The following is a 25050-nucleotide window of genomic DNA, read 5'->3' as shown; positions in this document are numbered from 1 at the left end:
TTCCTAATCTCCATATTCTGTAAAAATATAACGGTTGCCCAGTGAAAGACAATCTGATGACATTACCTGGATAGATCCTTGATATTTTGAAGAGAGACATGTATTCCCATGTTAGAAGGTAATTCCCAAGGAAATATTTGGGCTTGCAATCTCAGTCAGATTCTGGAATTGTGTGGAACTGTATTTTAAAATGTTCCCTCTAAAGAACATTTACAACATAGTTATGAATGCAGAGTCACTATGCATGGTAGATATAAGTAAAGATTATAACAGACCTTTTTCCTCTTCTATTCTCTCTCTCTCCCAGTGTATATGGGCCTTAATTTTGCCACATGCTAATTACAGAAACCTGAGAAAAGTAGAATTTCAGCTGTGTCACCAAGAAGTAGTGTTAAGGACTAAAAAAAAAAAAACAAAAACCCAAAAAACACTGACTAATAAACCATGTATAGTTGTTCACTCAGCTGTGTCCGACTTTTGTGATCCCATTGACAGCAGTACATCAGGCTTCCCTGTCTTTCACCATTTCCTGGAGTATTCTCAAACTCATGTCCTTTGAATCAGTAATGCCATCCAACCGTCTCATCCTCTTATCACCTTCTCCTCCTGCCTTCAATCTTGCTCAGCATTAGGGTCTTTTCAAATGAGTTGGCTCTTCGCATCAGGTGGCCAAAGTATTGGAGCTTCAGCTGCATTATCAGTCCTTCCAATGAATATTCAGGACTGATTTCCTTTAGGATTGACTAATTGGATCTCCTTGCAGTCCAAGGGACTCTCAGAGTCTTCTCCATAACCACAGTTCAAAAGCATCAATTCTTCAGTGCTCAACCTTCTTTATGGTCCAACTCTTACATCCATACATGACTACTGGAAATATCATAGCTTTGGCTAAATGGACTTGTGTAGGCAAAGTAATGTATCTGCTTTTTAATATGCTTTCTCAGTTTATCATAGCTTTTCTTCCAAGGAGCAAGTGCCCTTAATTCATGGTGGCAGTCACCGTCTTCAGTAATTTTGGAAGCCAAGAAAATAAAGTCTGTCACTATTTCCATTGCTCCCCCATCTATTTGTCATGAAGTGATGGAACTGGATGCCATGGTCTTAGTTTTTTGTAGGTTGAGTTTTAAGCCAGCTTTTTCACTCTCCTCTTTCATATTCATCAAGAGTCTGTTTAGTTCCTCTTCACTTTTTTCCATAGGGGCGGTGTCATCTGCATATCTGAGGTTATTGTTATTTATCCTGGCAATCTTGATTCTAGTTTGTGCTTCATCCAGCCCAGCATTTTGCTGATGTACTCTGCATATAAGTTGTGCCTGGAAAATTGCATGGACGGAGGAGCCTGGTAGGCTGCAGTCCATGGGGCCGCTAAGAGTCGGACACGACTGGACGACTTCACTTTCACTTTTCACTTTCATGCACTGGAGAAGGAAATGGCAACCCACTCCAGTGTTTTTGCCTGGAGAAACCCAGGGATGGGGCAGCCTGGTGGGCTGCTGTCTATGGGGTCACACAGAGTCAGACACGACTGAGGTGACTTAGCAGCAGCAGCAGCAGCAGCAGCATATAAGTTAAATAACCAGGGTGACACTACACAGCCTTGACATACTCCTTTCCATATTTGGAATCAGTCCATTGTTCCATGTCCAGTCCTAACTGTTGCTTCTTGACCTGCATACAGATGTCTCAGGAGGCAGGTAAGGTGGTCTGGTATTCCCATCTCTTGAAGAATTTTCCAGTTTGTTGTGATCCACACAGTCAAAGGCTTTGGCGTAGTCAATGAAAAAAAAGTAGGTGTTTTTTCTGAACTCTCTTGCTTTTTGTATGATCCAGTGGATGTTGGCAATTTGATCTCTGGTTCCTCTGTCTTTTCTAAATCCAGTTTGAACATCTGGAAGTTCTTGGTTCACATACCATTACCTGGATTAGAGAATTTTAAGCATGCTAGCATGTGAGATGAGTGCAATTGTCCAGTAATTTGAGCGTTCTTTGGCATTGCCTTTCTTTGAGATTGGAATGAACACTGACATGTTTCAGTCCTGTGGCCACTGCTGAGTTTTTTCAGTTTGTTGACATATTAAGTGCAGCACTTTCACAGCATCATCTTTTAGGATTTGAAATAGCTCAGCTGGAATTCCACCACCTCCACCAGCTTTGTTCCTAGTAATGCTTCCTAAGGCCCACTTGACTTTGCATTCCAGGATGTCTGGCTGTAGGTGGGTCATCACACCTTTGTGGTTTCTGGGTCATTAAGATCTTGTGTGTATAGTTCTTCTGTGTGTTCTTGCCACCTTTTCTTAATATCTTTTGCTTCTGTTAGGTCCATACCATTTCTGTCCTTTATTGTTCCTATCTTTTCATGAATGTTACCTTGGAACTCTAATTTTCTTGAAGAGATCTCTGGTCTTTCCCATTATATTTTTTTCCCTCTGTTTCTTTGCATTGATCACTGAGGAAGGCTTTCTTGTCTTTCCTTGCTATTATTTTAATTTAATGGCTGCACTCACAGTTTACAGTGATTTTGGAACACGAGAAAATAAATCTGTCATTGTTTCTATTTTTCCCCATCTGTTTTCCTTGAAGTGATGGGACTGGATGCCATGTCTAGACTAGGTGAGTATTAAAAAACAAACTAATAAAAATCTGGGCAAAGCCATGGTTTTGTGTTTTTCTCAGCTTGGTGACTGGATAGCTTCCTCTTTTGGTAAATTGGAAACTAAACTTGGAAAACAGTTAGAAGAGAGATTGATTCCTAGGTGGAACTCAGAATTTCTAAGTCAGTGTGAACCCCCCCACCTCTCCATGGTTTCATTCTCCACATTGAGCTGCCAGTTATTAAGGCTAATAAATAGCTCCTTGGAATTTGCAAGGACTCCCATATAGTCATTGCTCTTGATGCTGGCATGCTGAGCTTCCTATTGTGGGGTTTTAAATAAATCTGGGAAATCTAGTGCTGGATGTGGCCTGTTTCAGTCTCATGAATCTGAAATCTCCAGTTGAACCTAAAATTGTCAAGACTGGTTGTCACAGGTGACACTTCAGAAATTTGAGGGCAACATATACCATATCTGGGAATAATATTTAGAAATGTGTTAAAACAGGTGGCAGGACTGCCACTTTTGAGTAGAGAACAGAAGGCTCTTAGTTGGAATAGAGCTATGAGTGAGAGAGTGAGAGTGAAAGTTGTTCACTTGTGTACAACTCTTTGCAACCCCATGGACTATACAGTCCATGGAATTCTCCAGGCCAGAATACTGGAGTGGTAGCGTTTCCCTTCTCTAGGGATCTTCTCAACCCAGGGATCAAACCCAGGTCTGCTGCATTGCAGGCAGATTCTTTACCAGCTGAACCACTAGGGAAGCCCAAGAATACTGGAGTGGGTAGCCTATCCCTTCTCCATCGGATCTTCCCAACCCAGGAATTGAACCAGGGTCACCTATATTGTAGGTGGATTCTTTACCAACTGAGCAATCAGGGAAGTCTGAATAGAGAATATAGTACATCTATAACCTGCTACTTGATCCTTTTGTTTCAGCTAGTCAAATGTTGATGTGTGTGTGTGGAAAAGGAAGAGTCTGAATGAAAATATGCCAAACTCTATTAAGAGTGGTACAGAGTAGACCTCTAGCGTACTGGCGTGATGCCTTCTTTGGTAAGTAACTTTCCTCACTTGAAAAATACCTATGTTTGCTCTTAGATTGGGTGAATAGATAATCATGGTTCACAAGGTGATGATGGTATTTGCACTACCAATTTTAAACTGTGTGTTATACACTTTAGTGTCATATACTCTTATTTCCATAAATCTATTCCTTTAGTTTGCCTTATTCTGTTGTGCTTTTCTAGTATCTTGTTTTTGATGTTTAATATAATTTGATTCCTTGATTTATTATTGTTAATACATAAGATCTTAAATTGTCTTCTAAACAGTAATTTAACTATGTTGAGATTCTTTTTTGTTTGTTTGTTTTTGTTTACTTATTGCTGTCTGAGCTGTTTCTTAGTTGCTGTGTGGGCTTTTCTCTAACTGTGGCCAGCAGGCACTAATCTCTAGTTGCAGTTCATGAGCCTCTCATTGCTGGCTTTTCTTGTTGCAGAGCACAGGCTCTAGAGTGTGCAGGCTTTGGTAGGTTTTGATTTTTGTCTCCCAGGCTCTAGAACATAGACTAAATAGTTGTGGATCATGGGTTTAGTTGCTCTGCCACATGTGGGATCTTCCCAGATCAGGGATCAAACCTATGTCTCCTGCATTGGCGGGTGGATTGTTTACCTCTGAGCCCCCAAAGAAGCCATGTTAAGATTCTGATATTTAGGTTTTCATATTACTATAACTCTTGTATTTTTTTTTAATATTTAAAATTTGAACCAGAATATGTTTAGGAGGGAATTTAGTCTGTTGTATAATTTCCTTTAGAGAAGGCCTTTTCTAAATTTTCGTTTTTCTTTAATTTTGTTATATAGTGGTAAGGCAGTATCATCTCTACTTAAAGCTTTTTTTTTCTACAACTTTTGTTTATTCATTTTAGTTAGAGCCCAATATATGATCAATTTTCATGAATATCCCATTGCCACTAAAAAGTTGATTTGCCTTTTTAATTTATGTTGTTGATGTCTGCATATTTATTCTGTGATTTAACTTCTCTATCAGTTCAGTTCACTCACTGAGTCATGTCCTTCTCTTTGCGACCCCATGAGTCGCAGCACGCCAGGCCTCCCTGTCCATCACCAACTCTCGGAGTTCACTCAGACTCACGTCCATCGAGTCAGTGATGCCATCCAGCCATCTCATCCTCTGTCGTCCCCTTCTCCTCCTAACCTCAATCCCTCCCAGCATCAGAGGCGTTTCCAATGAGTCAACCTCTTCGCATGAGGTGGCCAAAGTACTGGAGTTTCAGCATCAGCATCATTCCCTCCAAAGAAATCCCAGGGCTGATCTCCTTCAGAATGGACTGGTTGGATCTCCTTGTAGTTTAAGGGACTTGCAAGAGTCTTCTCCAACACCACAGTTCAAAAGCATCAATACTTCCATGCTCAGCTTTCTTCACAGTCCAACCCTCACATCCATATATGACCACAGGAAAAACCATGGCCTTGACTAGATGGACCTTTGTTGGCAAAGTAATGTCTCTGCTTTTCAATATGCTATCTAACTTCTCTATATCCTTACTTAAATACCTTTAAATTTTTACTTCATAGTCATTGACTGAGAGAAAATTTAAGTTTTATACTGTTAAATTATTTGTCCACTCTAGCTCCTGTATGTTTGAATTATAATAATTATGTTGTTATTAGTTCATTTCAGTTCAGTTCAGTTGCTCACTAGTGTCTGACTCTTTGTGACCCCATGAACCTCAGCACCCCAGGCCTCCCTGTCCATCACCAACTCCCGGAGTTCACCCAGACTCACTTCCATCGAGTCACTGTTGCCATCCAGCCATCTCATCCTCTGTCATCCCCTTCTCCTCCTGCCCCCAATCCCTCCCAGCATCAGAGTCTTTTCCAATGAGTCAGCTCTTCGCATGAGGTGGCCAAAGTACTGGAGTTTCAGCTTTAGCATCATTCCTTCCAATGAACACCCAGGGCTGATCCCCTTCAGAATGGACTGGTTGGATCTCCTTGCAGTCCAAGGGACTCTCAAGAGTCTTCTCCAACACCACAGTTCAAAAGCATCAATTCTTCTGTGCTCAGCCTTCTTCACAGTCCTACTCTCACATCCATACATGACCACAGGAAAAACCATAGCCTTGACTAGACGGACCTTTGTTGGCAAAGTAATGTCTCTGCTTTTGAATATGCTACCTAGGTTGGTCATAACTTTGCTTCCAAGGAGTAAGTGTCTTTTAATTTCATGGCTGCAGTCACCATCTGCAGTGATTTTGGAGCCCAGAAAAATAAAGTCTGACACTGTTTCCACTGTTTCCCCATCTATTTCCCATGAAGTGATGGGACCAGATGCCATGATCTTTGTTTTCTGAATCTTGAGCTTTAAGCCAACTTTTTCACTCTCCTCTTTCACTTTCATCAAGAGGCTTTTGAGTTCCTCTTCACTTTCTGCCATAAGGGTGATATCATCTGCATATCTGAGTTTATTGATATTTCTCCCGGCAATCTTGATTCCAGCTTGTGCTTCTTCCAGTCCAGCTTTTCTCATGATGTACTCTGCATATAAGTTAAATAAGCAGGGTGACAATATACAGCCTTGATGTACTCCTTTTCCTATTTGGAACCAGTCTGTTGTTCCATGTCCAGTTCTAACTGTTGCTTCCTGACCTGAATACAGATTTCTCAAGAGGCAGGTCAGGTGGTCTGGTATTCCCATCTCTTTCAGAAATTTCCAGAGTTTATTGTGATCCACACAGTCAAAGGCTTTGGCATAGGCAATAAAGCAGAAATAGTTGTTTTTCTGGAACTCTCTTGCTTTTTCCATGATCCAGCGGATGTTGGCAATTTGATCTCTGGTTCCTCTGCTTTTTCTAAAACAAGCTTGAACATCTGTAAGTTCACAGTTCACGTATTGCTGAAGCCTGGCTTGGAGAATTTTGAGCATTACTTTACTAGCATGTGTGATGAGTGCAGTTGTGCAGTAGTTTGAACATTCTTTGGCATTGCCTTTCTTTGGGATTGGAATGAAAACTGACCTTTTCCAGTCCTGTGGCCACTGCTGAGTTTTCCAAATTTGCTGGCATATTGAGTGAAGCACTTTCACAGCTTCGTCTTTCAGGATTTGAAGTAGCTCAACTGGAATTCCATCACCTCCACTAGCTTTGTTCATAGTGATGCTTTCAAAGGCCCACTTGACTTCACATTCCAGGATGTCTGGCTCTAGGTGAGTGATCACACCATCATGATTATCTGGGTCATGAAGCTCTTTTTTGTACAGTTCTTCTGTGTATTCTTTCCACCTCTTCTTAATATCTTCTGCTTCTGTTAGGTCCATACCATTTCTGTCCTTTTTCGAGCCCATCTTTGCATGAAATGTTCCCTTGGTATCTCTAATTTTTTGAAGAGATCTCTAGTCTTTCCCATTCTGTTGTTTTCCTCTATTTCTTTGCATTGATCGCTGAAGAAGGCTTTCTTATCTCTTCTTGCTATTCTTTGAAACTCTGCATTCAGATGCTTATATCTTTCCTTTTCTCCTTTGCTTTTTGCTTCTCTTCTTTTCACAGCTCTTTGTAAGGCCTCCTCAGACAGCCATTTTGCTTTTTTGCATTTCTTTTCCATGGGGATGGTCTTGATCCCTGTCTCCTGTACAATGTCACGAACCTCATTCCATAGTTCATGAGGCACTCTATCAGATCTAGGCCCTTAAGTCTATTTCTTACTTCCACTGTATAATCATATAGGGATTTGATTTAGCTCATACCTGAATGGTCTAGTGGTTTTCCCTACTTTCTTCAATTTAAGTCTGAATTTGGCAATAAGGAGTTCATGATCTGAGCCACAGTAGAAGCATCTAATTAACTAAAGAGAGACTTACTGTTATAGACTGAATGTTTTTGTCCCTCCCAGATTTGTATGTGAAGTCCTAACTCCAATGTGTTGGTGTTTGGGGATGGGGCTTTGGGGAGGTAATTAGAAGATCATAAGGATGGGGCCTTGCCCCCATGGATTAATACTTTTATAAGAACGCTAGTGAGTTTACTCTTTTTTCTCTTGTAGAAAGAAGAGCTCACGTGAAGACATAGTGAGAATTTGGCCATCTGCCAGGCAGAAAGAGATTTCTCACCAGGAACTGATTTAGTCTCTGTTTTGATCTTTGACTTTCCACCCTTGAGAATTGTGAGATAATTTTCTGTTGTTTAATTCAACCAGTCTGCGATATTTTGGTATGGTAAACTGAGTTTACCAATACACTTAAAAATGTACAATCTATTTAGTAGAACATGTGGCTAGGCAGAGTCACTGCATGTAACTTCATAGCTTGGTCAACATTCATATAATCTTTAGTATGAATTAACACTATTCATCTTACAAAAGAATTTCTCTGTGGTAGCAATAAGATGATAACTGATTTGAAGAAACAAGTAATATCCACAACAGTTAATTACTGTAAATTTTAGTGTTTTTTTTTTCTTTTAAATATGCAAACATGTTCATATATATATATGTACACACACGTATATACACATACACACTCACACACATGCACAATCACACACATACATGTAATGTTCTTGACTTTAATATTTAAATAATACCTTTCAGACTAAAGAGTAATGTTAAGGAAATCAACATGGACAATTCTCTGACATCATTTCCCATCAATCAACAGCTTGTTTACTTTGTTTCAGTCACATTGTGACTGAAGCCACAGAGCGTGTTGTGGCTTCTCAAGGACTTCAGGAATAAACCTACCTTAGCTTTTTTTTTTTTTTTTTTAATTTCTTGGTTTCATTGCCAGAATGCCAGTCTTACAGTTGTTATCTTGGAAAATTCACTCACTTCCTTGGTGTCCCTGCTTGTCTTACCTACAATACTTCATCACACTGCCGCCACCCTTATCCTGATATATTGATCTTGTTTTTTTGTATTACTTACTTTCTTACATAGTATATCATTTATGTATTAATTACCTGTTCCAGCTTCCCTCCATCTTATCAACTCCATCACAAAAGGATATTTGTCAGTTTTATTTCCTGATGTATCTTAAGTTGCTCAAACAGTGTCTGTCATAGGATCTCAGTAATTGTATGATTAATAAAATGTTCATTGAGTGAAACAAATTCACTTTTATACTGAGCTCATTCAGCATTACTTTTAAAATCTCTATTCAGTTCAGTTCAGTTCAGTCAGTCATGTCCGACTCTTTGTGACCCCATGAATCGCAGCATGTTAGGCCTCCCTGTCCATCACCAACTCCCAGAGTTTACTCAAACTCATGTGCATCGAGTCAGTGATGGCATCCAGCCATCTCATCCTCTGTCGTCCCCTTCTCCTCCTGCCCCCAATTCCTCCCAGCATCAGAGTCTTTTCCAATGAGTCAACTCTTCGCATGAGGTGGCCAAAGTACTGGAGTTTCAGCTTCAGCATCATTCCCTCCAAAGAAATCCCAGGGCTGATCTCCTTCAGAATAGACTGGTTGGATCTCCTTGCAGTCCAAGGGACTTGCAAGAGTCTTCTCCAACACCACAGTTCAAAAGCATCAATTCTTCAGTGCTCAGCTTTCTTCACACTCCAACTCTCACATCCATATATGACCACAGGAAAAACCATAGCCTTGAATAAATGGACCTTTGTTGGCAAAGTAACATATCTGATTTTTTAATATGCTATCTAGGTTGGTCATAACTTTCTGTCCAAGGAGTAAGTGTTTTTTAATTTCATGGCTGCAGTCACCATCTGCAGTGATTTTGGAGCCCAAAAAAATAAAGTCTGACACTGTTTCCACTGTTTCCCCATCTATTTCCCATGAAGTGATGGGACCAGATGCCATGATCTTTGTTTTCTGAATGCTGGGCCAAATTTTTCACTCTCCACTTTCACTTTCATCAAGAGGCTTTTTAGTTCCTCTTCACTTTCTGCCATAAGGGTGGTGTCATCTGCATATCTGAGGTTATTGATATTTCTCTGGGCAATCTTGACTGCAGCCTGTGCTTCTTCCAGCCCAGTGTTTCTCATGATGTACTCTGCATATATGTTAAATAAGCAGGGTGACAATATACATGGAACCAGTCTGTTGTTCCATTTCCAGTTCTAACTGTTGCTTCCTGACCTGCATATAGGTTTCTCAAGAGGCAGTCAGGTGATCTGGTATTCCCATCTCTTTCAGAATTTTCCACAGTTTATTGTGATCCTCACAGACAAAGGCTTTGGCATAGTCAATAAAGCAGAAATAGATGTTTTTCTGGAACTCTCTTGCTTTTTCCATGATCCATCAGATGTTGGCAGTTTGATCTCTGGTTCTTCTGCCTTTTCTAAAAGCAGCTTGAACATCTGGAAGTTCACGGTTCACATATTGCTGAAGCCTGGCTTGGAGAATTTTGAGCATTACTTTACTAGCGTGTGAGATGAGTGCAATTGTGCGGTAGTTTGAGCATTCTTTGTCATTGTCTTTCTTTGGGATTGGAATGAAAATTGAGCTTTTCCAGTCCTGTGGCCACTGCTGAGTTTTCCAAATTTGCTGGCATAGTGAGTGCAGCACTTTCACAGCATCATCTTTCAGGATTTGAAGTAGCTCAACTGGAATTCCATCACCTCCACCAGCTTTGTTTGTAGTGATGCTTTCTAAGGCCCACTTGACTTCCCATTCCAGGATGTCTGGCTCTAGATGAGTGATCACACCATCATGATTATCTGGGTCATGAAGCTCTTTTTTGTACAGTTCTTCTGTGTATTCTTTCCACCTCTTCTTAATGTCTTCTGCTTCTGTTAGGTCCATACCATTTCTGTTCTTTACTTTACACATTTTCCTTGTGCTCTTACATTTATATTTTATGCTTATGATTCATAGGGGTGATGACTGTATTAAGCATATTATTTTAATTGTCTGTTTTCATCAAGGTGTAGCAATCTCTTTTTAGTAAATATTTTTTGTTTATTTTCTTAAAAGTTGCCATCCCTCATAATATCTTTGTGCTGCCTGTCTGAATACTCATTTTTGAAGGAGCAGAACATGGCTTAGATTACATATTTGTAGGAGTTCTATATAGAAAAATGATTAATATCACTAATATGAAGATTACTTGTTATTTATTTATTTATTTTTGCATCATAATTTTGAGGGTAAATGTGTTTGTCCTTCCTTCTCACCTATCAGAGAGGATAGTAACTCTTTTACCCCTCGGACTTAGAAACAGGTATCAGGCAGAATACATGGCTTACTTGTGTGATTCCTTAGCCTCTTGTTTGTAAAAAGCAGACTGGTTCCAGAGATGCTCCTGATGATACATGCCGTTGTCTTTCTCTGATAAACAAATGATTAACTGCATATGTGGCCATCACCTTTAAAAAGCCTGTTTTTCTGGTGATTTCTGATATTGATTGTCATAATTCTGTCATAAACAATCATTTGGATGCAATCTGCAAAACGACAGAATGATCTCTCTTTGTTTCCAAGGCAAACCATTCAATATCACTGTAATCCATGTCTATGCCCCAATCAGTAACACTGAAAAGGTGAAGTTGAAAAGATCTATGAAGACCTACAAGACCTTCTAGAACTAACACCCAAAAAGATGTCCTGTTCATTATAGGGGACTGGAATGCAAAAGTAGGAAGTCAAGAAACACTTGGAGTAACAGGCAAAGTTAGCCTTGGAGTACAGAATGAAGCAAGGCAAAGGCTGATAGAGTTCTGCCAAGAGAATGAGCTGGTCATAGCAAACAACCTCATCCAACAACACAAGAGAAGACTCTACACATGAACATCACCAGATGGTCAATACTGCAATGGTTTTATTTATATTCTTTATAGCCAAAGATGGAGAAGCTCTATACAGTCAGCAAAAACAAGACTGGGAGCTGACTGGCTCAGATCATGAACTCCTTATTGCCAAATTTAGACTTAAATTGAAGAAAGTGGAGAAAACCACTAGACCACTCAGTTCAGTTCAGTCGCTCAGTCATGTCTGACTCTTTTTGACCCCATAAACTGCAGCACGCCACGCACCCCTGTCCATCACCAACTCCTGGAATCCACCCTAACCCATGTCCATCGAGTCGGTGATGACATCCAACCATCTCATCTTCTGGCATCCCCTTCTCCTCCTGCCCTCAGTCTTTCCCAGCATCAGGGTCTTTTCAAATGAGTCAGCTCTTCACATGAGGTGGCCAAAGTACTGAAGTCTTAACTTCAACATCAGTCCTTCCAATGAACACCCAGGACTGATCTCCTTAGGATGGACTGGGTGGATCTCCTTGCAGTCCAAGGGACTCTCAAGAGTCTTCTCCAACACCACAGTTCAAAAGCATCAATTCTTCGGAGCTCAGCTTTGTTTCTAACACAACTCTCACATCCATACGTGACTATTGGAAAAACCATAGACAGACATTTGTTGGCAAAGTAATGTCTCTGGTCTTTAATATGCTGTCAAGGTTGGTCGTAAATTTTCTTCCAAGGAGTATGCATCTTTTAATTTTATGGCTGCAGTCACCATATGCAGTGATTTTGGAGCCCGCCAAAATAAAGTCTGTCACTGTTTCCACTGTTTCACCATCTATTTCCCCATCTATTTGAAGTGATGGGACCAGATGCCATGATCTCAGTTTTCTGAATGTTGAGCTTTAAGCCAACATTTTCACTCTCTTTCACTTTCATCAAGAGGCTCTTTAGATCTTCTTCACTTTCTGCCATAAGGGTGGTGTCATCTGCATATCTTAGTTATTGATATTTCTCCTGGAATTCTTAACTCCAGTTTGTGCTTCATCCAGCCCAGCGTTTCTCATGATTTTCTCTGATTATAAGTTAAATAAGCAGGATGACAATATACAGCCTTGAGATACTCCTTTCCCTATTTGGAACCAGTCTGTTACTTCATATCCAGTTCTAACTTTTGCTTCCTGACTTGTATACAGATTTCTCAAGAGGCAGATCAAGTGGTCTTGTATTCCCATCTTTTTCAGAATTTTCCACAGTTTATTTATCCACACAGTCAAAGGCTTTGGCATACTCAAAGCAAAAATAGATGTTTTTCTGAAACTCTCTTGCTTTCTTTTTTTTTTTTTTTTTTAGTTCTTTTTTTTTAAATTTTATTTTATTTTTAAACTTTACATAACTGTATTAGTTTTGCCAAATATCAAAATGAATTTGCCACAGGTATACATGTGTTCCCCATCCTGAACCCTCCTCCCTCCTCCCTCCCCATACCTTCCCTCTGGGTCGTCCCAGTGCACTAGCCCCAAGCATCCAGTATCGTGCATCGAACCTGGACTGGCAACTCGTTTCATACATGATATTTTACATGTTTCAATGCCATTCTCCCAAATCTTCCCACCCTCTCCCTCTCCCACAGACTCCATAAGACTGTTCTATACATCAGTGTCTCTTTTGCTGTCTCGTACACAGGGTTATTGTTACCATCTTTCTAAATTCCATATATATGCATTAGTATACTATATTGGTGTTTTTCTTTCTGGCTTACTTCACTCTGTATAATAGGCTCCAGTTTCATCCACCTCATTAGAACTGATTCAAATGTGTTCTTTTTAATGGCTGAGTAATACTCCATTGTATATATGTACCAAAGCTTTCTTATCCATTTATCTGCTGATGGCCATCTAGGTTGTTTCTATGTCCTGGCTATTATAAACAGTGCTGTGATGAACATTGGGGTACACGTGTCTCTTTCCCTTCTGGTTTCCTCAGTGTGTATGCCCAGCAGTGGGATTGCTGGATCATAAGGCGGTTCTATTTCCAGTTTTTTAAGGAATCTCCACACTCTTCTCCATAGTGGCTGTATTAGTTTGAATTCCCACCAACAGTGGAAGAGGGTTCCCTTTTCTCCACACCCTCTCCAGCATTTATTGCTTGTAGACTTTTGGATTGCAGCCATTCTGACTGGTGTGAAATGGTACCTCATAGTGGTTTTGATTTGCATTTCTCTGATAATGAGTGATGTTGAGCATCTTTTCATGTGTTTGTTAGCCATCTGTATGTCTTCTTTGGAGAAATGTCTATTTAGTTCTTTGGCCCATTTTTTGATTGGGTCATTTATTTTTCTGGAGTTGAGCTGTAGGAGTTGCTTGTATATTTTTGAGATTAGTTGTTTCTCAGTTGCTTCATTTGCTATTATTTTCTCCCATTCTGAAGGCTGTCTTTTCACCTTGCTAATAGTTTTCTTTGATGTGCGGAAGATTTTAAGGTTAATTGAGTCCCATTTGTTTATTTTTACTTTTATTCCCAATATTCTGGGAGGTGGGTCATAGAGGATCCTGCTGTGATGTATGTCAGAGAGTGTTTTGCCTATGTTCTCCTCTAGGAGTTTTATAGTTTCTGGTCTTACGTTTAGATCTTTAATCCATTTTGAGTTTATTTTTGTGTATGGTGTTAGAAAGTGTTCTAGTTTCATTCTTTTACAAGTGGTTGACCAGATTTCCCAGCACCACTTGTTAAAGAGATTGTCTTTAATCCATTGTATATTCTTGCCTCCTTTGTCAAAGATAAGGTGTCCATATGTGTGTGGATTTATCTCTGAGCTTTCTATTTTGTTCCATTGATCAATATTTTTGTCTTTGTGCCAGTACCATACTGTCTTGATAACTGTGGCTTTGTAGTAGAGCCTGAAGTCAGGCAGGTTGATTCCTCCAGTTCCATTCTTCTTTCTCAAGATCGCTTTGGCTATTTGCGGTTTTTTGTATTTCCATACAAATTGTGAAATTATTTGTTCTAGCTCTGTGAAGAATGCTGTTGGTAGCTTGATAGGGATTGCATTGAATCTATAGATTGCTTTGGGTAATATACTCATTTTCACTATATTGATTCTTCCAATCCATGAACATGGTATATTTCTCCATCTATTAGTGTCCTCTTTGATTTCTTTCACCAGTGTTTTATAGTTTTCTATATATAGGTCTTTAGTTTCTTTAGGTAGATATATTCCTAAGTATTTTATTCTTTTTGTTCCAATGGTGAATGGAATTGTTTCCTAAATTTCTCTTTCTGTTTTCTCAGTATTAGTGTATAGGAATGCAAGGGATTTCTGTGTGTTGATTTTATATTCTGCAACTTTACTATAGTCATTGATTAGTTCTAGTAATTTTCTGGTGGAGTCTTTAGGGTTTTCTATGTAGAGGATCATGTCATCTGCAAACAGTGAGAGTTTTACTTCTTCTTTTCCAATTTGGATTCCTTTTATTTCTTTTTCTGCTCTGATTGCTGTGGCCAAAACTTCCAAAACTATGTTGAATAGTAATGGTGAAAGTGGGCACCCTTGTCTTGTTCCTGACTTTAGAGGAAATGCTTTCAATTTTTCACCATTGAGGATAATGTTTGCTGTGAGTTTGTCATATATAGCTTTTATTATGTTGAGGTATGTTCCTTCTATTCCTGCTTTCTGGAGAGTTTTTATCATAAATGAATGTTGAATTTTGTCAAAGGCTTTCTCTGCATCTATTGAGATAATCATATGGTTTTTATTTTTCCATTTGTTAATGTGGTGTATTACATTGATTGATTTGCAGATATTGAAGAATCCTTGCATCCCTGGGATAAAGCCCACTTAGTCATGGTATATGATCTTTTTAATGTGTTGTAGGATTCTGATTGCTAGAATTTTGTTAAGGATTTTTGCATCTATGTTCATCAGTGATATTGGCCTGTAGTTTTCTTTTTTTGTGGGATCTTTGTCAGGTTTTGGTATTAGGGTGATGGTGGCCTCATAGAATGAGTTTGGAAGTTTACCTTCCTCTGCAATTTTCTGGAAGAGTTTGAGTAGGATAGGTGTTAGCTCTTCTCTGAATTTTTGGTAGAATTCATCTGTGAAGCCGTCTGGACCTGGGGTTTTGTTTGCTGGAAGATTTTTGATTACAGTTTCAGTATCCGTGCTTATAATGGGTCTGTTAAGATTTTCTATTTCTTCCTCGTCCAGTTTTGGAAAGTTGTACTTTTCTAAGAATTTGTCTATTTCTTCCACGTTGTCAATTTATTGGCATATAATTGTTGGTAGTAGTCTCTTATGATCCTTTGTATTTCTGTGTTGTCTGTTGTGATCTCTCCATTTTCATTTCTGATTTTATTGATTTGATTTTTCTCCCTTTGTTTCTTGATGAGTCTGGCTAATGGTTTGTCAATTTTATTTATCCTTTCAAAGAACCAGCTTTTGGTTTTGTTGATTTTTGCTATGGTCTCTTTTGTTTCTTTTGCATTTATTTCTTCTCTAAGTTTTAAGATTTCTTTTCTTCTACTAACCCTGGGGTTTTTCATTTCTTCCTTTTCTAGTTGCTTTAGGTGTAGAGTTAGGTTATTTATTTGACTTTTTCTTGTTTCTTGAGGTGTGCCTGTATTGCTATGAACTTTCCCCTTAGAACTGCTTTTACCGTGTCCCACAGGTTTTGGGTTGTTGTGTTTTCATTTTCATTCGTTTCGATGCAAATTTTGATTTCTTTTTTGATTTCTTCTGTGATTTGTTGGTTATTCAGCAGCGTGTTGTTCAGCCTCCATATGTTGGAGTTTTTAATAGTTTTTCCCCTGTAATTGAGATCTAATCTCACTGCATTGTGGTAAGAAAAGATACTTGGAATGATTTCTATTTTTTTGAATTTACCAAGGCTAGCTTTCTGGCCCAGGATATGATCTATCATGGAGAAAGTTCCATGTGCGCTTGAGAAAAAGGTGAAATTCATTGTTTTGGGATGAAATGTCCTATAGATATCAATTAGGTCTAACTGGTCTATTGTATTGTTTAAAGTTTGTGTTTCCTTGTTAATTTTCTGTTTAGTTAATCTATCCGTAGGTGTGAGTGGGGTATTAAAGTCTCCCACTATTATTGTGTTATTGTTTATTTCTCCTTTCATACTTGTTAGCATTTGTCTTACATACTGTGGTGCTCCCGTGCTGGGTGCATATATATTTATAATTGTTATATCTTCTTCTTGGATTGATCCTTTGATCATTATGTAGTGACCATCTTTGTCTTTTCACAGCCTTTGTTTTAAAGTCTATTTTATCTGATATAAGTATTGCTACTCCTGCTTTCTTTTGGTCTCTATTTGCATGGAAGATCTTTTTCCAGCCCTTCACTTTGTGTCCCGTTTTGAGGTGGGTCTCTTGTAGACAACATAATTTGGGATCTTGTTTTTGTATCCATTCAGCCAGTCTTTGTGTTTTGGTTGGGGCATTCAACCCATTTACGTTTAATTACTGATAAGTATGATCCCGTTGCCATTTACTCTATTGTTTGGGGTTCGATTTTATCCACCGTTTTTGTGTTTCCTGTCTAGAGAATATCCTTTAGTATTTGTTGGAGAGCTGGTTTGGTGGTGCAGAATTCTCTCAGGTTTTGCTTGTCTGAAAAGCTTTTGATTTCTCCTTCATACTTGAATGAGATCCTTGCTGGGTACAATAATCTGGGCTGTAGGTTATTTTCTTTCATCATTTTAAGTGTGTCTTGCCATTCCCTCCTGGCTTGAAGAGTTTCTATTGAAAGATCAGCTGTTATCCTTATGGGAATTCCCTTGTGTGTTATTTGTTGTTTTTCCCTTGCTGCTTTTAATATTTGTTCTTTGTGTTTGATCTTTGTTAATTTGATTAATATGTGTCTTGGGGTGTTTTGCCTTGGGTTTATCCTGTTTGGGACTCTCTGGGTTTCTTGGACTTGGGTGATTATTTCCTTCCCCATTTTAGGAAAGTTTTCAACTATTATCTCCTCAAGTACTTTCTCATGGTCTTTCTTTTTGTCTTCCTCTTCTGGGACCCCTATGATTCGAATGTTGTAGCATTTAATATTGTCCTGGAGGTCTCTGAGATTCTCTTTATTTCTTTTAATTCCTTTTTCTTTTATCCTCTCTGATTCATTTATTTCTACCATTCTGTCTTCTAATTCACTAATCCTGTCTTCTGCCTCTGTTATTCTACTATTTGTTGCCTCCAGAGTATTTTTAATTTCACTTATTGCATTATTCATTATATATTGACTCTTTTTTATTTCTTCTAGGTCCTTGTTAAACCTTTCTTGCATCTTCTCAATCCTTGTCTCCAGTCTATTTATCTGTGATTCCATTTTAATTTCAAGATTTTGGATCAATTTCACTATCATTATTCGGAATTCTTTATCAGGTAGATTCCCTATCTCTTCCTCTTTTGTTTGGTTTGGTGGGCATTTATCCTGTTCCTTTATCTGCTGGGTATTCCTCTGTCTCTTCATCTTGTTTAAATTGCTGAGTTTGGGGTGTCCTTTCTGTATTCTGGCAGTTTGTGGAGTTCTCTTTATTGTGGTGTTTCCTAGCTGTGTGTGGGTTTGTCAGGTGGCTTGTCAAGGTTTCCTGGTTAGGGAAGGTTGTGTTGGTGTTCTGGTGGGTGGAGCTGTATTTCTTCTCTTGGAGTGCAATGAAATGTCCAGTAATGAGTTATGAGATGTCTGTGGTTTTGGGGTGACTTTGGGCAGCCTGTTTATTGGAGCTCAGGGCTGTGTTCCTTTGTTGCTGGAGAATTTGCTTGGTATATCTTTCCCTGGAACTTGTTGGCCCTTGTGTGGTGCTTGGTTTCAGTGTCGGTATGGAGTTGTTTGATGAGCTCCTGTCAATTAATGTTCCCTGGAGTCAGGGTTTGGATTTAAGCCTCCTACTTCCAGTTATCGGTCTTATTTTTACAGTAGTTTCAAAACTTCTCTTCTATATAGCACCATTGATAAAACATCTACGTTAAAGATGAAAAGTTTCTCTACTGTGAGGGTCACTCAGAGAGGTTTACAGCGTTACATGGAGAAGAGAAGAGGAAGGAGGGAGTTAGAGGTGACCCAAATGAGATGAGGTGGAATCAATAGTGGGGAGGGTGGGCTAGCCAGTAGTCACTTTGTTATGTGCACTCCACAACTGGACCACTCAGAGATGTTCACGGAGTTATACAGAGAAGAGAAGAAGGAGGCAGGAGACAGAGGTGGCCAGAAGGATAACAAGGGGGAATGAAAAGGAGGAAGACAGATCCAGCCAGTAATCAGTTCCCTAAGTGTTCTCCACCATCTGGAACACACAGAAATTCACAGAGTTACATAGAGTAGAGAGGGGTTAAGGAGGAGACACAGGCGACCTGGTGGAGAAAAAGGAGAGTCCAGAGGGAGAGAGAGCAGTCAAGCCAGTAATCTCGTTCCCTAGTGAAAAATGGGTCCTGAAAATTGGGTTCTTAAAGGTACAAAATTGGTAACAAATACCTAAAAGCAAAAATTAAAAATCTAGGGTAGAGTTTGGAATTTCAAAAATACTATGTTAAAGAAAAGAAAAAGGAAAAGAAAGAGAGAAAAAATGAACAAAGAAAAACAAACAAGTCGTGAAAATTATAAAGAAAATACAGGTACAAAATTGATAACTATTACCAAAAAGCAAAAATTAAAAATCTAGAGTTTGGAATTTCAAAAATACAATGTTAAAAAATAAGAAGAATAAAAATAAAGAGGGAAAACAAACAAACAAAACCATCTATACCTGTTGCGGATTCATTTTGATATTTGGCAAAACTAATACAATTATGTAAAGTTAAAAATAGAAAAAAAAAGAAAAAGAAAATACAGGTACAAAATTGGTATCAAATATCAAAAAGCATAAATTAAAAATCTAGAGTAGAGTTTGGAATTTCAGATATTCAGTGTTATATAAAAGAAGAAGAGAAAGAAACAGAGGAAAAAAAAGTCACAAAAACTATAGAAAAAACTATAGGTACAAAATTGATAACATATACCAAAAAGCTAAAATTAAAAATGTAGAGTAGAGTTTGGAATTTAAAAAATACAATGTTAAAGAAAAGAAGAAGAAAAAAAAAACACGGTCAAAAAATTATAAAATATATATATATATATGAAGTTTGCTGAACAAGAAAAAATGGGGTCTTTTTTTTTTGCAAAGTAATAGGTTATAAAAGTGAAAATTAAAGCAACAATAGAGGTCTTAAAATTTTTTTTTAATTAAAAAAAAAGAAAGAATGATTGTAAAAATAGTAAAAATATATCTAGGACTTTCTCTGGTTTTGTTGTGAGTATTGTGGGTTCAGTTCATTTTTGGCTAGTTCCATGGTCCGACTTATATTTCTCAAGATCTATAGGCTCCTTCCTATGTAGTCCGTAGTAACCACAGGGTTATAATCTATTGCCTGTAGCTTCCAAGGCGTTTCCCTCTCTTATAGCTTCTTCTGTTTGCTGGTCTCTTCAGTGTCTGGTTTCCGCCCTGACACAAAGGGGATGGTGGAGGACACTTTTTTTTTTTTTTTTTAGGCTCACTTGTTCAGCTGCGCTGTGGGGAGGGAGGGAGGGATGCTGCAAACAAATAACACTGGCGTGCGCTCGCAGTGCCTCAGCCACACTGGGTCTGCCCCAGCTCATGGCGCGTGTAGCTTCCCTGCCCACACTGCTCGGGCTCTAGGTTGTTCCGCCGGGAACAATCCGAGGCTGGCCCTGGGCTGCATGCACCTCCCAGGTCCAAGCCGCTCAAATTCAGGCACTCGGGTAGTCCTCAGAGGCGCAGACTCGGTTGGGCCTGCGTTTTGTGCTCTTCCCAGATCCGAGCAGCTCAGGTGATGAGGTGTTTGGCGAGTGCCACTGCTGCGACTTATCGCCTCCCTGTCACTCGGTTATCTGGGTGTAAAACCGGTGCACCTTCTCAGGCAGATGTTGACCGTCCAGACCCCCAAGAAGTTTTAGTTAGCAAAGAAGCCTGCTTACAGTTTTATAGATAGTGTCTCTCTTGGGCTGCGATTGCCCCCTTACGGCTCTGGCTGCCTGTCACTGGAGGGGGAAGGTCTTCAGCCAGCTATTTCTGTTCAGTCCTTTGTTCCGTGCGCGGGCCTGGCGGTGTCCACTGTTTCCCCATCTATTTCCCATGAAGTGATGGGACCGGATGCCATGATCTTCGTTTTCTGAATGTTGAGCTTTAAGGCAACTTTTTCACTCTCCTCTTTCACCTTCATCAAGAGGCTTTTTAGTTCCTCTTCACCCTCTGCCATAAGGGTGGTGTCATCTGCATATCTGAGGTTATTGATATTTCTCCCAGCAATCTTGATTCCAGCTTGTGTTTCTTCCAGTCCAGCGTTTCTCATGATGTACTCTGCATATAAGTTAAATAAGAGGGTGACAATATACAGCCTTGACGGACTCCTTTTCCTATTTGAAACCAGGCTGTTTTCCATGTACAATTCTAACTGTTGCTTCCTGACCTGCATACAGATTTCTCAAGAGGCAGGTCAGGTGGTCTGGTATTCCCATCTCTTTCAGAATTTTCCACAGTTTATTTTGATCCACACAGTCAAAGGCTTTGGCATAGTTAATAAAGCAGAAATAGATGTTTTTCTGGAACTTTCTTGCTTTTTTCATTGATCCAGCGGATGTTGGCAGTTTGATCTCTGGATCCTCTGCCTTTTCTAAAAGGAGCTTGAACATCTGGAAGTTCACAGTTCACGTATTGCTGAAGCCTGGCTTGGAGAATTTTGAGCATTACTTTACTAGCATGTGAGATGAGTGCAATTGTGTGGTAGTTTGAGCATTCTTTGGCATTGCCTTTCTTTGGGATTGGAATGAAAACTGACCTTTTCCAGTCCTGTGGCCACTTCTGAGTTTTCCAAATTTGCTGGCATATTGAGTGCAGCACTTTCACAGCATCATCTTTCAGGATTTGAAATAGCTCAACTGGAATTCCATCACCTCAACTAACTTTGTTCATAGTGATGATTTCTAAGGCCCACTTGACTTCACAATTCCAGGATGTCTGGCTCTAGATGAGTGATCACACCATCGTGATTATCTGGGTCATGAAGCTCTTTTTTGTACAGTTCTTCTGTGTATTCTTTCCACCTCTTCTTAATATCTTCTGCTTCTGTTAGGTCCATACCATTTCTGTCCTTTATTGAACCCATCTTTGCATGAAATGTTCCCATGGTATCTCTAATTTTCTTGAAGAGATCTCTAGTCTTTCCCATTCTGTTTTTTCCCTCTATTTCTTTGCACTGATCGCTGAGGAAGGGTTTCTTATCTCTTCTTGCTATTCTTTGGAACTCTGCATTCAGATGTTTATATCTTTCCTTTTCTCCTTTGCTTTTCACTTCTCTTCTTTCCACAGCTATTTGTAAGGCCTTCTCAGACAGCCATTTTGCTTTTTTTGCATTTCTTTTCCATGGGAATGGTCTTGATCCCTGTCTCCTGTACAATGTCATGAACCTCATTCCATAGTTCATCAGGTACCCTATCTATCAGATCTAAGGCCTTAAATCTATTTCTCACTTCCATTGTATAATCATAAGGGATTTGATTAAGGTCATACCTGATTGGTCTAGTGGTTTTCCCTACTTTCTTCAATTTAAGTCTGAATTTGGTAATAAGGAATTCATGATCTGAGCCACATCAGCTCCTGGTCTTGTTTTTGTTGACTGTATAGAGCTTCTCCATCTTTGGCTGCAAAGAATATAATCAATCTGATTTATGTGTGGACCATCTGGTGTTGTCCATGTGTACAGTCTTCTCTTCTCTTGTTGGAAGAGGGTGTTTGCTATGGCCAGTGCATTTTCTTGGCAAAACTCTATTAGTCTTTGCCCTGCTTCATTCCGTATTCCAAGGCCAAATTTGCCTGTTACTCCAGGTGTTTCTTGACTTCCTACTTTTGCATTCCAGTCCCCTATAATGAAAAGGACATCTTTTTGGGGTGTTAGTTCTGAAAGTTCTTGTAGGTCTTCATAGAACCGTTTAACTTCAGCTTCTTCAGCATTACTGGTTGGGGCATAGGCTTGGATTACTATGATATTGAATGGTTTGCCTTGGAAACCAACAGAGATCATTCTGTCATTTTTGAGATTGCATCCAAGTACTGCATTTCGGACTCTTTTGTTGACCATGATGGTTACTCCATTTCTTCTGAGGGATTCCTGCCCGCAGTAGTAGATATAATGGTCATCTGCGTTAAATTCACCCTTTCCTGTCCATTTTAGTTTGCTGATTCCTAGGATGTCAACATTCACTCTATCTCTTGTTTGACCACTTCCAGTTTGCCTTGATTCATGGACCTGACATTCCAGGTTCCTATGCAATATTGCTCTTTACCGCATTGGTCCTTGCTTCTATCACCAGTCACATCCACAACTGGGTATTGTTTTTGCTTTGGTTCCATCCCTTCATTCTTTCTGGAGTTATTTCTCCACTGATCCCCACTAGCATATTGCACACCTACCGACCCGGGGAGTTCACCTTTCAGTATCCTATCATTTTGCCTTTTCATACTGTTCATGGGGTTCTCAAGGCAAGAATACTGAAGTGGTTTGCCATTCCCTTCTCCAGTGGACCACATTCTGTCAGATCTCTCCACCATGATCTGCCTGTCTTGGGTTGCCCCACGGGCATGGCTTAGTTTCATTGAGTTAGACAAGGCTGTGGTCCTAGTGTGATTAGATTGACTAGTTTTCTGTGAGTTTGGTTTCAGTGTGTCTGCCCTCTGATGCCCTCTTGCAACACCTACCATCTTATTTGGGTTTCTCTTACCTTGGGCGTGGGGTATCTCTTCACGTCTGCTCCAGCAAAGTGCAGCCAATGCTCTTTACCTTGGACGAGGGGTATCTCCTCACCACTGCCCTTCCTGACCTTCAACGTGGGATAGCTCTTCTAGGCCCTCCTGTGCCCATGCAGCCACCGCTCCTTGGATGTGGGGAAATCATGCAAAGTCAGCAGTCTTTGACCCTTATCGAGACCAGGCTTTTCTTTTCTGCAGACTTATCGTATACAAATGGTTTAGGTGATTTACATCATCTTCTGGCCAGAAGGCCTGTTAACATATTATGACTCTGATAAAGGTTTGTCAACCATAAGACTTATTTTCTCTAAGAATAATTATTTTAAGGTTTGGTACCATCCTCCGAAGGTGTTAGATAAAGTTGTATTCCTATAGGGCAATGGTGCAGTGGGCTTACAACAAGGAAATAATTTATTATCTTAAGGGTCTAAAGTTGTTAGCACCAAGGTCGCTACTTATTTTTTCTATATACCAACTGTATTAATTAATACACTTTCAAGGATATAATACAGGTGATGTGGAAACTTGGCAGCAAGCATTGGCTCAACAACGAAATCTTCTACTAGTTCTATTCTAACAATTTCTAACTCTCTGAGAGGCTCTATACTATTTGAATATCTTAAGCTTCCTGTGCCTTTCACAGTTGGGAGACTGTAAACAATTGTATGCTTAGCTGTAGGAGTCTGGGTAAACCTGTCAGGCAAGTTAGAGAGCCATCTGAGGGGTTTGGATTGAAGCACTCCTATTATGCCCTGGAGGCTAATTAACTAAAAGTTAATTAGCTCTAAGTTGATTTCCTTCAGAGAAAGGTGGTTGGGGATAGCCCCCCCGTTAATGTCAGAGGAGTTGGTGAAAGTCGTAAAATAGTAAAACAGACAGATTCTGGTTTTGGGGTAGATGCTCAGGCAGATCTGGGGAGGGGGGTGGTCCTTGAGCCCTGACTCACCTTGCCCGTCAGGGCTCTCCTGCATGACCTTGTCATGTGTGGGAAATCCCATTGCTGGCTCCTGGCAGGAGCCATCTCTGTTATTTAATTTTCTATATTTTTGGGGGTAAACTTTATGAACCATTTCTATGTGTTTGAAAGAGAGGAAGCACATGAAGAGTGAGACCTTATTAAGTTTCTTTGATCAGTAATCCATTTTTTTAACACATGAAGTCTAGAGAGATGATAGTTTTTGTAATGAAAATGGCACTGATGATGTATCATGTCACATCTTTTTTTTTCTCATACATGCTTTTACTTAAGGCTTCTGCTTACTAAAATCTAATTAGAAATTACAAAGAAATAAAACTAAAGCACATGTAACTAGGGCAGTTTGCTTCATCTCTGACCTTCTACTGTCAAGAATTTAATACTTTTACAAGGTTATTTTTTCCTTTGTGGTAGTGGATCTAAGTATACAAACATATAAAGAAAAATGTTCCTTATTAGGTGTATATTTCTTCCTAATTTTCCCTTGTAGTATGATTCCTTCTGTTAAGGAACATTGGCATAGCTTTTCTATTATAAGAAACTAGTTATACCTTTGGTTCTTTACTCAGTTTTTTTAAAAGATTGAAAAATATCCTATTCCACTTTACATATTTTCCTTAAATTGTGAAAATTTAAAATGTCAGTGGTTCTTGTTGTCATCTTTGTGGTTCAGTCACTAAGTCGTATATGACTCTTTGCACCCCCATGAACTGTAGCATGCTAGGCTTCCCTGTCCTTTGCTATCTCCCTGAGTTTGCTCAAACTCATGACCATTGAGTCAGTGATGCCATCCAACCATCTCATCCTCTGTCGCATCCTTCTCCTCTTGCCCTCAATCTTTCCCAGCATCAGGGAATTTTCCAATGAGTTGGCTCTTTGCATCAGGTGACCAAAGTATTGGAACTTCAGCTTCAGTCTTTCCAATGAATATTCAGGTTTGATCTCCTTTAA

The sequence above is a fragment of the Bubalus kerabau genome, chromosome 19, assembly GCF_029407905.1.
Source record: "Bubalus kerabau isolate K-KA32 ecotype Philippines breed swamp buffalo chromosome 19, PCC_UOA_SB_1v2, whole genome shotgun sequence".
In the NCBI taxonomy this organism is placed as follows: domain Eukaryota; kingdom Metazoa; phylum Chordata; class Mammalia; order Artiodactyla; family Bovidae; genus Bubalus; species Bubalus kerabau.
Note: the sequence above shows the minus strand (reverse complement) of the source record.